Source organism: Notamacropus eugenii, chromosome 7 (assembly GCF_028372415.1).
Source record: "Notamacropus eugenii isolate mMacEug1 chromosome 7, mMacEug1.pri_v2, whole genome shotgun sequence".
NCBI lineage: Eukaryota > Metazoa > Chordata > Mammalia > Diprotodontia > Macropodidae > Notamacropus > Notamacropus eugenii.
Genome location: NC_092878.1, coordinates 39,791,385 through 39,805,358, shown reverse-complemented (window position 1 = coordinate 39,805,358; position 13,974 = coordinate 39,791,385). Strand labels below are relative to the sequence as shown.

The window sequence follows — 13,974 nt, the reverse complement described above, 5'->3', positions numbered from 1 at the left end:
TGCCTCAAAGCCAGGAAGTCCTGGATTCAGATCCTGAATTTGACATATTATGACCCTGGGCAGATCACACCAACACTTTCAGTGTTCCTAACTAACTAAAGCTACAAGTTACAGAAAAGGTGTCAGCCTATATTGGGAGAAGGAATTTCCTCATTTGGGAATTCCCTATGCTAATCCAATCACTTGGACAGCTGGGTGGTGCCATAGTGCATAGAGTGCCCTGCCTGCAGTCAGGAAGACTCATCTTCCTGAGTTCATATCTGGCTTCAGACACTTACTATCTGTGTGACCCTGTGCAAGTTACTTAATTTTGTTTGCCTCAGTTTCCCTATCTGTGAAAAGAGCTGGAGAAGGAAATGGCAAACCATTTGTTGTTGTTGCTTTGCCAAGAAAAATCCAAATGGGGTCACAAAGAGTTGGATACAACAACAAATGAACTCACAGGTCCATTCTCCATCCCTATGTACTTAGAGTGTCCCAAAAGTTTTATTGCAGTTTTAAGTGTTAATAGCTATAGAAATTTAAACACTACAAACCTAAACAGAGTTAATTTGAAAGTTTAATTATTTAATTTTAAATTGTTATTTAATTTTGTAAATTTTGACTAATATATTTTCTATTTTAATTTTTAACAAGGCAGGGGCACCCTGCCATTATGTGTGTGATGATTTCTGAGTAACATTTCTTAGTAGAGGAAGTCTTCTTACTTGGCCTTCTCTACTCCTTGATCTATTTCCATTAGACTTTTTCCTTTGGGATCCTATCAAAACTGTCAAATATGCATAGAAACCTCTTTCCTTGGGTAATCTTAAGACTTGAATTACAAATGCAATCTTTTCAATCATTGAGCAGCAGCTGATGAAAGTTTTCACAAAGTTAAAAAATCGACTGGAGCGATGCAAGCACAAGATGGTGGTTATGTTGAATTTTAATAAGAAAAATCAATATTTCAAAACTTAAATAATTTAAGCTTTGCAATGTCACGTTAAAAAAGTATTTTAGACTTTATACTTTTAGAAGTTATTAGAGCTTAAAGCCCCACTAAGAGGACACTCTGCAAATGCACATGTTTTATCCTTTAATAGACTATAAGCCTCTTGAAAGCAGGGGCTTCGTTGCTTTTGTCTTTCTATCCCCAGTACTTAGAGGTGTCTGTTGTTTCAGTCACTTTTAATCATCTGCCTCTTCCTGACTCCATTTTGAAGTCCGAGGATCTAAGTGTAAATCTTAGCTCTCACACTTTCAATCCAGTAAATATTTATTAAACACCTACTATGTGCACTTCACTAAGTACTGGGATGCAATTGATAAAAAAAATCATGATGCCTGCCCTCAAAGAGTTTACAACATAATGTAAGGGGAGGGGGTGGGGAGAGAGGAAGAGACAGCATGCAAAAAGAGGCAAAAAAGTGCCAGTGGTGGGGTAGGGGGAGAGAATACCAAAGGGTATATCTTGTACCATGGAGTTGAAAGCAGACAGAAGAGAAGATGCAGAGTGAAGGGAGCCCAAGTCCACTTTCTGCCCTCTAGAAAGGAAGGCATTGGGAGGAGTTCAGTATTCACTTTCCAGCCCTCCAATCAGAGGGGAGAGAAGGCTGATGGAGGAGTGATATCAAACAAGATAAAAAAAAAAATCATGATGCCTGCCCTCAAAGAGTTTACAATATAATGTGGGGGGGGGAGGGGGAAGAGGAAGAGAAAACATGCAAAAAGAGGCAAAAAAAAATCACATTTTTTATTCATCTCTGGTACTTTTATCAAGAATGCTTAAAGTCTTCTATCTCACTGAATAACCATTTTACCCCCTGAAGGATTATCCTTAGTTTGGATGAGATGATTCCTCATTGTAATCCTTGCTCCTTTGCCCTCTAGAATATTATATTCCAAGTCCTTTGATCCTTTATTGTAGAAGCTGCTAAATCTTGTGGTAAACTGACTGTGACTTTGCAATTCTTGAATTGTTTCTTTATGGCTGCTTGCAATTTTTTCACTTTGACCTGGGAACTCTGGAATTTGGCTATGATATTCCCAGTAGTTTTCCTTTTGGAGTACCCTGCAGGAGGTGATTCATGGATTCTTTTAATAACTACTTAATCCTCTGGTTCTTGAACATCAGGGCAGTTTTCCTTGATAATTGTTGAAAGATGATGTCTAGACTCCTTTTTTGATCATATCTTTCAGGTAGTTCAATAATTCTTAAATTGTCTCTCCTGGATCTATTTTCCAGGTCAGTTGTTTTTCCAATGAGATATTTCACATTATCTTCTGTGTTTCATTCTTTTGATTTTGTTTTATAATTTCTTGATTTTTCATGAAGTCATTACCTTCTGTCTGCTCCATTCTTATTTTTAGGGAATTATTTTCTTCAGTGAATTTTTGTATCTCCTTTTACATTTTGGCCAATTCTAAGTTTTAAGGTATTCTACTTCTCATTGGCTTTTTGGACCTCTTTTGCCATTTGGCGTACTCCATTTTTTAAGGTGTTATTTTCTTCAATACTTTTTTGTGTCTCCTTTACCAATATATTGACTCTTTTCTCATGTTTTCTTGCATCGCTCTTATTTCTCTTCCAAATTTTTTCTCTATCTCTTTTACTTGATTTTCAAAATTCTTTTTGAGCTATTCCATGGCCTGAGACCAATTTATATTTTCTTGGAGGCTTTGGATGTAGGAGCTTTGACTTTGCTGTTTTCTGTGTGTGTTTTAATCATCTTTATCACCATAATAACTTTCTATAGTCACAGGTTTTGTTTTTTTTTTCTTCTGTTTGCTCATTTCCCCAGCCTATTACTTGACTTTTAACTGTTACAGTAGGGCTCTGCTTCCAGGGTGGAAGGCTCAGTGTTCCTGCCAATTCAGTCACTTCCAAGGCCTGTTCCTGGTTTGCTGGGGCCAGGACTGTGGTGGTGTGGCCTACATAGGACTGTGCTCCACTCTCACCCAGGTACAACACCTGCTTCCTGCTGACCTTCTAAATTGTCTCTGATGTCTGTGGGCTGAGAGGTCTGGAAATTGCCACTGTTGCCAGTACTTTAGTTGCCCCCACACTTGCCATGGGGTTTGCTGGGGTCAGATCTGTGCTGGTTCCATCTGTGAGAGACTGTGCTCCTCTCTCACCCTGCTGCAACAGACCTTTCCTGTGGACCTTCCAAGTTGTCTTGGGTTGGAAATTTGTTTCACTCCATCTTTTTATGGGTTCTGCTGCTCTGAAATGTGTTTGTAGTCATTTTTAAAGGTATTTGGGGGAGAACTCAGGCTTTCTTCCCCAGGGAGATTTTTCTTAACCTTTAGCAGAGAGTGAGAGAGAAAATGAGAGGAGAAAGAGAGAAGAAAAAAATTGTCATTCTGCTCATCAAGAAGGTGAGGAATGAGGATGTTCCTGACTGCTTGGTCCTTTAGAACAATGAGATAGAGAGGGCTGGCTGTGATTCTCTCACCTGCCAGATAGAGAGGGAAGAGACTGTGTTTCTTTAAAAAAAATTGATATGTCACCAGCCCTAGAGTCTGGAGATTCTGAATTTAAATCTGGCCTCAGACACTTGACACTTATTAGCTGTGTGACCTTGGGCAAGTCATTTAACCCCAATTGCCTCACCAAAAAAAAAAAAAAAAAGATATTGTTTGATTTTTACATCACTTTCAGTTCTGAATATAGCCCTCTTTTCCCCCAACCCATGTAACAAAGAATAAAAGAGAGAGAAGGTACTTTGCTATGTATGCTAGCAAAACTAAATAGCACATCAACCCTATCTAACAGTATATGCACACTTATAATTCTTTACACCTGTTCTGCAAAGGAGGGGGTAGGTGCATTTTCTCCTTAAATCCCCACCTACTATGTCCATTTATTAGGTCAAATATTCTTCTTCATGGTCCTTCTTGGTAGACCGTACACCTGCTCCTCAGGTCTAGCCTCTCATAAGTTGGTTAAAGGCAATCTTGAGTATCTTCTAGATTCTCAGATCTGGCCAAATCTGAAGGTCAGTTTCACCTTTCTCTTATCCCATAGCTTTCAAAGGAATGAGTCAGGTTTTAACCAGGGGGTTCCTACCCTATTAATAAATAGAAAACATCTAAAATAGAGTCAGAATGACTCAGGGCCAATTTACCAGAGACCGGAACTGTTGGTTTCACTGAAGCCAAATTGGGGAGGAATGTTATTCTGTATACTCTTCCCTTCTCCCAGCCTTGTTATAGATAGCTAGAAAATAACTTTGTGCCATTTATAATTAATAATATTGCCAAGGATGATTGAGCTGACAGACTCCTAACAGTGTCTTCTGAGGAGTTTATAATCTAACAGAATGGACAAGTCACACAAGCGATCGTAGTACAAGGCAGAAGATGCTCAGTGCAAAAGAGAAAGACTGTACTGAAGTGTCATGCCAAGTTTGAGGTAGGAGATGCTCATTACTGAAGAAAGATTTAGTGGAGAGAGTGGCTCATGAACTGGACCTTAAAAGAAGGGGGAGAGATTTAACAGGTGGAGTTGAGGAAGGAGTTCAAGGAGCCAGAGAAAGAGATCCTAGGATTTAATACTGAAAGGGACTACAGACATCATCTGACCCAACACTCTCCTTTTACTGAGTAAGAAATTGAGGTTTGCCCAAGGTTCTACAGAAGGAGGCAAAACTAGGATTTCAGTATAGGTCTACTGAAATTCTTTAACACAACATTTTAATGAAGTCTGTTTCATGAACAGGGGGACAGTGTGAGCAACAGCATGAAGATAGACTGGGGATGGTGAAGAGTTCGGTTCAGCCAGAATAGAATGTATGAAGAGGGGAGGAGTGTGAAATAAAATGAAAAAAGTAGTTGAGACTCAGATTTTGGAAGTGTGTGAATGCAAAGCCCTATTCCATAAGATTAAGAGTTTATACCATATCAGGTAAGTCATTTAACCCAGTTATCCAGGTGTGGTTTGATAAACATAGGGCAGCCTATGTGATAAAGCACAGGGCAGGCTCCTTTTGTTGGTGGTTCATTGAGTTTGTTCTTGGTCAAGTTCTTCGGGTCCCTCTTGGCCCCTTCTGTAAAAATCTTCAGATTGCCAACCCCACCTGGGCCAGTTGCACAGGGAAGAGCCACTAACATTTATGTCCTTTCCCGTTTTCTTCTTTTTGTCTTTCCCCTGACCTAGACATGGTGGATGACACCCCCAAGGGGCACCATTGGGAGTCACCAACTCTAAGACTTATGGTGAGATAGAGGACCACTAGGCCTTACCATCTGTCCTGCTATTTTGCCTTTTACACCCATGGACACTGTCATTTGACCTCATGGTATACCCAATACCCAGGTTTGGCATTTCCTTCTCTACTGTGTCCCTATTTTACAGATGAAGAACTGATGTAAATAGGGGTTAAGTGACTTGCTCAGGTTCACAGAGCTAACAAGTATCCTGAGGCCATATTTGAACTCAGATTTCCTGACTCTAGACCTGGTGCTCTATTCACTGTGCCATCTAGTTGCCCCTCCTTGACACACAGAAGGCACTTAGTAAATGCTTTTTCATGTGTTCACTTTTTCATGTGACCTGCTGTTTTAAGACCAATTTTATAGGATAATAGGATTTAGAGTTAGATGGTACCATAGCAGGATTTAGTCTAACCCCATCAAAGTGAGACCTGGGGAGTTAAAAAGGGATTTGCTTAAGGTCATATAGACATTGAGAGGCGAAGTTCAAACACACGTCTTCTGATTTCAAATCCAAAGTTCTTTCTATTATACCACTTCTTTTACTTAAAAAGTAGCAAGATTTTTTTTTTATAAAAAGCCTAAATATATTTCTATTTCTCTTAAGTTCAGTCTTGTTTTTAGTCTATTACTCCAACTTATTGAAATATTTTTTGAATTCTAATTTTTGTCATAAAATGTTATTCCCACCAAGCTTGGCATCCTCCAAAAATTGGATAAATATGCCATCTGCATCTTTAGCCAAGCTGTCGATGAAACATGTTAAAAAAGAAAGGGCCAAGGACAAAAAAAAAACCCAAAAAACCTTTGGCACTCTATTACACATCTCCATCCAGATTCACATAAATCCATTAATCTATACTTTGGGCTGTGATTGTTCAACCAAGCTACAAATTAAGTGAATGTGTAATATCATCCAGCTCACATCTCTCCATCTTGTCTATAAAGGCTACCATGAGAAACTGTGTCAATAATTTCTTCCAATCAGGATATACATCTGGCATTCTCCTAATTTACCAGTCTAGTGACCCTAGAGGAAGCATCTTCATCCACTGTGGAAAATTTATGGAGGTCATAGACAAGCGTAAAACAGGATGGACAGGCATGAATGGGTTGTAATCTGCATCTTTGAAAGGAATACCTCCCTATATCCATGAGATTACAGATCCTTTGAAATATGGCAGTATAAGTTATGCTAGTAAAGAAAGGTTAGTTTAATTGCCTTCTCTCTTCAAGTAAATTTGTTTCCCTGTATACTAGCTATCAATAATCTACAGTTGGTGCTGGTATGGTATAGTAAACAGAGAACTGGAGACTGGGAAGACCTGGGTTCATATTCTGGATCTGATACATACCAATTACATGACTCTAGGTTAGTTATTTAACATCCAAGTGCCCCAAGGGTGCTCCAAGGTGACTATAAACTGTCAAACAGTTGCTAATTTGCATGGTTGGTGGGAGTTTCCTCACTGGGAATTCCCTTCACCTAGGGGGTCAGGGATGGGGAGGTGAGGTGGGAGAGGGAAAGGGGGATTGTTACATAACCAGAGCTTATCTTGAGCATATGGGTAACAAAGTTTCTACTTAAAACTCTTTAGAAGGGGAGAATAAAATATGAGTCTTAGACATATAGGAACAACAAAAAAAGTAATTTATGCTAGCTCAGAAAAGACAATGTTTCTCAACCTTCTGAATGATGATCAGCTTGTAAGCCCGAAGGATGCAGACTCTGGTCCTTTTGACTGAATATTCTCATGTGCCTAGAATTTCTACTAGTTGGTACTTGAAAAGCATGCAACAGAGTTTTCACTGGTGCAGGATTTTAAGAAGCTTGGTTCAAAGATTTATTAATTTTCGTTTTGCTTTTGAACACTGACAGTGAGTCATCATTATATCTAATGACATTTCCCATACACTTGTCATTTGGTAAATGCATCAGTAATTTTTAAAAAATCCCTTTTATTTCCACTTAGGTGAATGATTTAAAGTCGGTGAACTTGTTTATCTTTCCGATCTCTTACTGATTCCTAATATAGGCTACATTATATAGTCAGCTTTCATTTACTGATGCTAGTGGAGAAAGGCAGTGGCTTGGATAATACAGACATTTGTTTGGTTTGAAATGCGTTATATGAAGGGAAGTCAATAAAGCAGATTTAAATATATTTTCAAAATACCATATTTCAGAAATAGGAACAAAATGTTGTTAACTATTTATCACAAAAGCAATGAGTTACTATACATTCATATGCAATAATGAAGGTACATAGTTACGTGAGGTTCCATTATAGGTATAATACTGTCTATGAATGAAGAAAATGTACTTTAGTCCTCCTTATTTCTTTTTTTCCCTAGCACAGTTACTTGCTTAATTGGACTTATATTAAAGATAATTCACATTAGATGAGCATGAACACACCAAAGGCCAAGGCAGCTCGAGGGTGTAAGGAGTGAATTAGAGCTTTAAAATTTTCACGGTGTAGCAACAGTAATTCAGCATTACTGAGCAAAGAGATAAATACACTGTGTCTTACAATGGAGTTGTGTGGATAGTTAAAACAATATTGAAATAGTTATAAAATGGAAACAAAAAGAGAGCACTCATAAGTTTCTCCAGTTCATGGAAGGCAGAAAGAAATAGGAGTGCTTGAAGAAAAACAATTCCCATCATTGGAATTAAGCAAAAGGTTTACTAAAAGGCAGCATCCAGGAATCGCTTCATAGGTACACAAGTGCCCCTTTGTACTTTATAGGAAGAAACTGTGCCAAGCTAGTAATTAAGCTGGGAAACAGAAGAAGGCTGGGATTTCCAAAATTTGGGCATCTACCTTCTCAACCCAGGAGGCCAGAGAAAATCACTGAATATTAGATCCCGAAGAGAATGTCCCCTTCCTTTTATAAACTAGGAAACTGAGAGCTAGTGAGTCTCATAGCTAGTTGCATGGAGTCATTGCTAGTGTGCAGAATGAGGATTAGTTATTATGTGTCCTGATGGCAATGCTTTTTCTTTTCAGAGTGAAATTCAGTTGTGAAGTTCTACCTAAAGATGGGAGGGAATAAGTAAAAGTGATGAATGTATACTTAATCTGCCTGTTAGTTGTGTGTTTACTTTAGGTTAAGATGTTGCTTAATACTGCCTTGCCCAGGCTGCAAGAATAGAAATAACTCTGGAAATAAGGCAGATCTTGAGGTTTTCTTTTGTGTCTCATCACACACAAATTAGGAGACAGGATTAGTACACTTTTTTATGTATAGTAATTTTCTAAATCATAGAATATAAAGCTAGAAGGATACTTGGAGATCATCTCCTACATTCAGCAAAGTTATGAATGCCTATTACTGAATTTAAAAGACACTGCTAGATGTGTGTGCGTGGTTCGAAGACAAAGCAAAAATCATTGCTTTGAAGGAGCTTAAATTCTGCTGGTGAATTGGCCAATAGCAGGTAAATGCAATTATTTTGAGGAGGGAGAAAGTTCTAATGATAGTGAAGATCAAGAAAGACTTTCTGTCCAAGGTGGCATAAAATTTTAGCCTTAAAAGAAGGTAGGGAAGGAAGAGTGGAAGTACAGTTGAATTAGAGGTTTATGCAGGCTTACTAAGAGGCAAGATGGAATACCGAATTGAGACAATAGCACAGAGGCTTGTTTGACACACAGTAATGTATGTATATGAATGTATATTTCAGGGAATAATGTCAAAATGCCAAATTTGGAAAGACAGAGGGACAAGGCTGTAGATTTAGGGCTGGGAAGGACCTGAGTTATCATCTAATAACAGCACCCTCATTTTATACATGAAGATACTGAGACAAAGACTTGCCCAAGGTCACACAGCTAGTAAGTGTCTGAGTTGGTAGTTGAACCTGAATCTCATGACAAATCTGGGACCTTCTCTGCCACTCCATGCTTTTTCTAGTTAAAACTGGAGCCAGTTTGTGAAGGACTTTAGATACTATTTGAAGCATTCATATTTTTTCCTATGGAAAATATAGCCATACTAAAGATTCCTGAGCAGGAGACTGAAATGGTTAGATATATACAATAGGAAGATTATTTAATCTAGAAAAACTTCTGAATTCTACAGAAAAGATCACCAAAGCTTAGAGGTGATGAGACCCAAGTTCATTCAATGAGTGAATAAAGCCAAGTTAAAACCCATGCTCTTCACTAAAGGCCTTCTTACTACATTTGGGATGTCTCTCTCTCTCTCTCTCTCTCTCTCTCTCTCTCTCTCTCTCTCTCTCTCTCTCTCTCTCTCCCTCTCTCTCCCCCCCCCCAAGTACACACACACACACACACACACACACACACTTATCCTCTTTCAGTATGTCACTCTGTGAATTATCTATAAATAGTTACATTTGTATATAAGGATTAATTTACAGCAAATGTAAAGGTAATGCTAACAGCACCTTCCTGAAGGGTTTACATCAGGGGAATTTGATCTGAGAGTTGGGCTAGAAGGAAGCTAGGTAAAAAGTGCAAGTCGATTTCAGCATACAAGTGATTCATGGTTAAAAAAAAATGAGTTTGAATGTAACTAGTTAGTTGTAGGAGATAGTCAATGAACAAGTACATATGAAATTATGAAAAGTTATATTCACATAACATTATGATTTCCAAATAGTTTCTTCATAGTAACCCAAAGAGAAAGGCCATATAAACATTATTATTTCCATTTTTCCAGATAAGGACATGGTCTCAGAAAAGTTAAGCTATTTGTTCAAAATCACATCACTGGGAAGGATAAGGCTTCTTTGAGATTTTTGACATTCTGTTTTTCCACATGAATTTTATCATAATTTGGCATAATTCTATAAAGTCAGCCTTCAGTAAGTTGATTGGTTTGACCCTAAATCTGTACGTTAATTTAGGTTTTATACAATTTTTATTATGTTTGCATGACCCAACAATGAGCAATTAATATTTATTTCATTATTGAAGTCTTTATTTCCATAAAGAAAGTTGTATAGTTATATTTATATAATTCCTATGTATATCTTTGCAGGAGCATTCCCTTATATTTTATATTATTTTACAGTTATTTTGAGTGAAATTTCTCTTTGTGCCTTATCCTGATGACTTTTGTAAAGAAAGGGCTGCTTATTTTTGTGAGTTTAGTTTTGGTCCTATTAATTTATTGAAGTTATTGTTTCATTTAATTTTTCCTTGAATCTTAGGCCAAGTCTTACATAATGATCTTTAGAATAACAAGGCAGGTTGGGGGGGGGGGTCATCATTAATTCAATAAACATTTATTTAACACCTTTAATATGCAAAGTACTGAGCTCACAAAGATGAAAAACTAGACACAGTTTTCTTCAAGAAACTTGCCATCGAGACATTGGGCGAGAGTAACTGCAAATAACTATAATTATAAAAATTGGAATATAAAGCTCACATGAGGGGTTAAACTGTGTACAATAGAAGGAGATGGGCTGAAAGAATGGCTCTAGCTTGGAGAGGGCCTTGACAAGCTGGGGATCCTGTGACTTGCCCAGGATCTCATAGCTGCTAAGTGTCTGAGGTCAGATTTGAACTCACGTCTTCCAGACTCCAAGCCCAGCTCTTTATCCACTGTGCCACCAACTGCTTTGGTTTCTTGGGTAAGCAAAGCAATGAAAAAAAATGTTTCTACAGGATGACTTACCTTAGTATTCCTTGTCAGGAGGGTCTGGCCTCCAATATTCTATTTTTTGCAAACATGGAACAAATGGCGGCTTTAGCTTTTTTCATTGTAGCTATTTGTTTAATAGCAGGGGTAAAAGGCAAAATGCGGTGTAAATCATGTTTAATTAGACCCATGTGGAAAACACAACAATTATCTATGTCAAATTTTCAGTATTTTTCTTTTCTTCGTATTCAGTTATTAATAGAATTACTGGTGCACATATTCTCTCATTTTTTTAAGTGAAATAATTGAAGTTTGCACAGCATTGCAAGCTGCTGTTGAGTTCTTTAAGTATCTTTATCCTAAAAGAATGTGCTTCTAAAATGAGAATAAGTTCATATCCCATTTATGGAATTATTTTCCCTTTGAGAATATAGTGTTGCCATTTCTTAAATCTTGGAATGAAAAAAGAACTTCTCCTTCCTTTCTTTGAGCTAACTCCAGAGCTGGGATTTCAGGGTTTTTTGGAAACAGGAGTAGAGAAGAAAGCACAGAATCAGATGACCATTCAATTAAGTTCTATATATGCCTATTTTTTACCCCCCCTCCCCAAGTTCTCAACTTAGAAAATACAGTAGTAAACTCATAAGGTTTAGCTAGAATTCTGGGGTCATCTTTGCCATGATGCAAAATAAGCCTGAGACCAATTCACATTTTTCTTTGAGGCTTTGGATGTAGCACTTTTGACTTTTTGTCTTCCAAGTTTGTGTTCTGGTCTTCCCTGTCACTATAGTAACTTTCTATGGTCAGGTGTTTTTGTTTGTTTGCTCATTTTCCAGCCTATTTCTTGGCTTTTGACTCTATGTTAAAGTGGGACTCTCTTCCCAGGGTAGAGTGGGGCACTATCCCAAGCTTCAGGCCTTTTTTGCTATAGCTCTCAGAGCTAGTTCTGGGGGTCTATAAGTTTTCAGTTTTTCCAAGGTGGTATGATCTAGGGAGAGGTGTGTTTACTACTCTCCTGGCCTGTGCTGTGGTCTATGAGTGATCACAAGCACTCTTTTCCATCCTGGAGCTGTGACCAAAGTCCCTGCTCCCCTGCTGCAACAAGCTCTTGTGAGCTAGTACTTCTCCTCTTCTTGGGACTGTTACCCAGGACTGTGACTCAGATCTGCATGTGGGCAATGCAGCAGAATACTGCCTCTAGTGCCAGCAAAGATACCCTGTAATCTCCTTCTGACCACTTATCCTACCCAGTTACTGCTGTGGGCTGAGAGCTCCTGAAGCTACTACTGTCAGTGCTGGTTCAGTCACCCTCAAGGCCTGCTGCTGGTTTGCTGGAACTCTGCTTGCCCTGGTGCAGCCTGAGCTGGACCGCACTCCACTCTTACCCTAATGTGACAGACTTTTCCTGCTAACTTAAGTTGTCTTGGGCCGGAAAATTCTTTCACCCCATCTTTTTGCTCCAGAATTCATTTTGAGGAATTATTTACAAAGTTTTTTGGAGGGGAGTTAGGGAAAGCTAAGGCCAGGCCCTGCCTTTTTTCCACCATCTTGGCTCTGCCCTCCCCCACCTCCCACATGCAAAATGAAACAAGCAGAATCAATAAAATAATATATGTAGTAACTATAACAATATATCTAGAAGGAACAAATTGAATGCTGTTAAATTATGATGACCAAGCTTGTCCCTAAAGAAGAGACAGAAAATTGTACCTTCCAACATTTTTTGTATGGAGATTATATATGTAAAACTCTCTTATAGTATCATACAAGGTATGTGCTAGTTTTATTGAATTTTTGTTGTTGTTATAAAAGGTGGCCCTGCATGAGGGAGAAGGAAGGGTCTTTTCGGGGAAATGTAAGCCATATAAAAACAAAAGATAGCAATAATTTTTTATTGTTTAAAAGAAGGTCATTTTTACCTTCCTTGCTTCAGGCTGGCCAAAACGTTGTTGTTTATTTGAGGAGTTCTGAAATTTTTTGATCCTTCTCCCTGCTTCCCATTTCCACAGTCTCGTTTGGAGGATTGAACAAAAGAATGGTGGAATTATACCCTGAAGAATGTTTCTCCTCTATTGATAAAAGTGTTCCTGTTTGACCAAGGGTGCTGCTTCAGGAGGTAAACTTGTGAAGTGGTAGGGGATGAGGAATACGCTCAACCAGCTTGACAGATGAGCCAAGTCAGGATTGATTTGCCATTGGGATATTATTAGCTGGATTGTTCTCATATACACTGAGAACTAGTGAAGGTCTTTGGCCAGAAGAATTAGATTGGAGTCCCTTTCCCTTCTCTTTTGATGATTTTGAGATCATGACTTGAACACAGACTCACTCCTCTATCCTTTTTTTTTTTTTTTAATATTTTCAGGGAAGGAGATTCCGTATGTCTTTTTTTGGGGGGGGTGGGGGTGGGAAGAGAAGTGGTATTTACCATGGGACTTGGTAACAATGTAACAACTTGGTTTCCTCAAACTTTGGGAAATCTATTGAATTAACACAGTAGAAGGGTGAAAGGATGAAAGAGATATATGTACATTTTAGAAGAATTATCATTGTTTTGTTGTGATTACTTTTCGGTAAGACATTTACTGATTTCATTGAATAGCTTTTTAAAAAGGTTAGCACCTAGTGAAATGGCATTGAATTTCGCTAGACTAAACTTTTTGAGGTCTGCTAAGTGAAAGAGAAGCTTCTTTTGCCCCAGACACTTAAAAGTGCAACTCCAGTAAGGAAAAATCAAGAATAAGATACATCTGATGAGTTATGACTTTAGCTTCAGGATGTAAGAGTGATGAGACAGCTAGGTGGTGCAGTGTAGACAGTAGCTTTGGAGTCAGGAAGACCAGAGATCCATTGTGGCCTTAGCCATTTAGCTTTGTGGTCCTGAGCAAGTCACTTAACCTCTTTCAGCCTCAGTTTTCCCATTTGTAAATTAGAGATAATAGCACCTACCTCTTGGGGGTTTTGTGACAATCAGATGTGATAATATTTGTAAAGTACTTTGCAAACTTTAAAACACTTTGTAAATATTAGCTCTTTTTATTATGATGATCAAAAGGAAACACAAGGAGCTGAGAATTAATCTTAGTGCAGAGCACAGAAGACAGAGAAGAGATTGCTAGAATTGGTTAGTGCCATTTTGGTATATTAGTCTTATTCTCTGTT

At 38.2% G+C, this 13,974-nt stretch overlaps 1 protein-coding gene across 3 annotated transcripts in view; it reads left to right on the top strand.

The window, feature by feature from the left end:
• STXBP6 (syntaxin binding protein 6) overlaps positions 1-13,974 on the top strand; it is a 351,813-nt gene that overhangs the window by 55,142 nt on the left and 282,697 nt on the right. The window contains exon 2 of one of the 3 annotated variants that reach the window (XM_072624345.1): positions 12,822-12,928. The exons of the other annotated variants lie outside the window; for them this stretch is intronic. The gene's annotated coding sequence lies outside the window, so the exon portion shown is untranslated. The remainder of the gene's footprint in view (positions 1-12,821; positions 12,929-13,974) is intronic. 3 annotated transcript variants of the gene reach the window in all.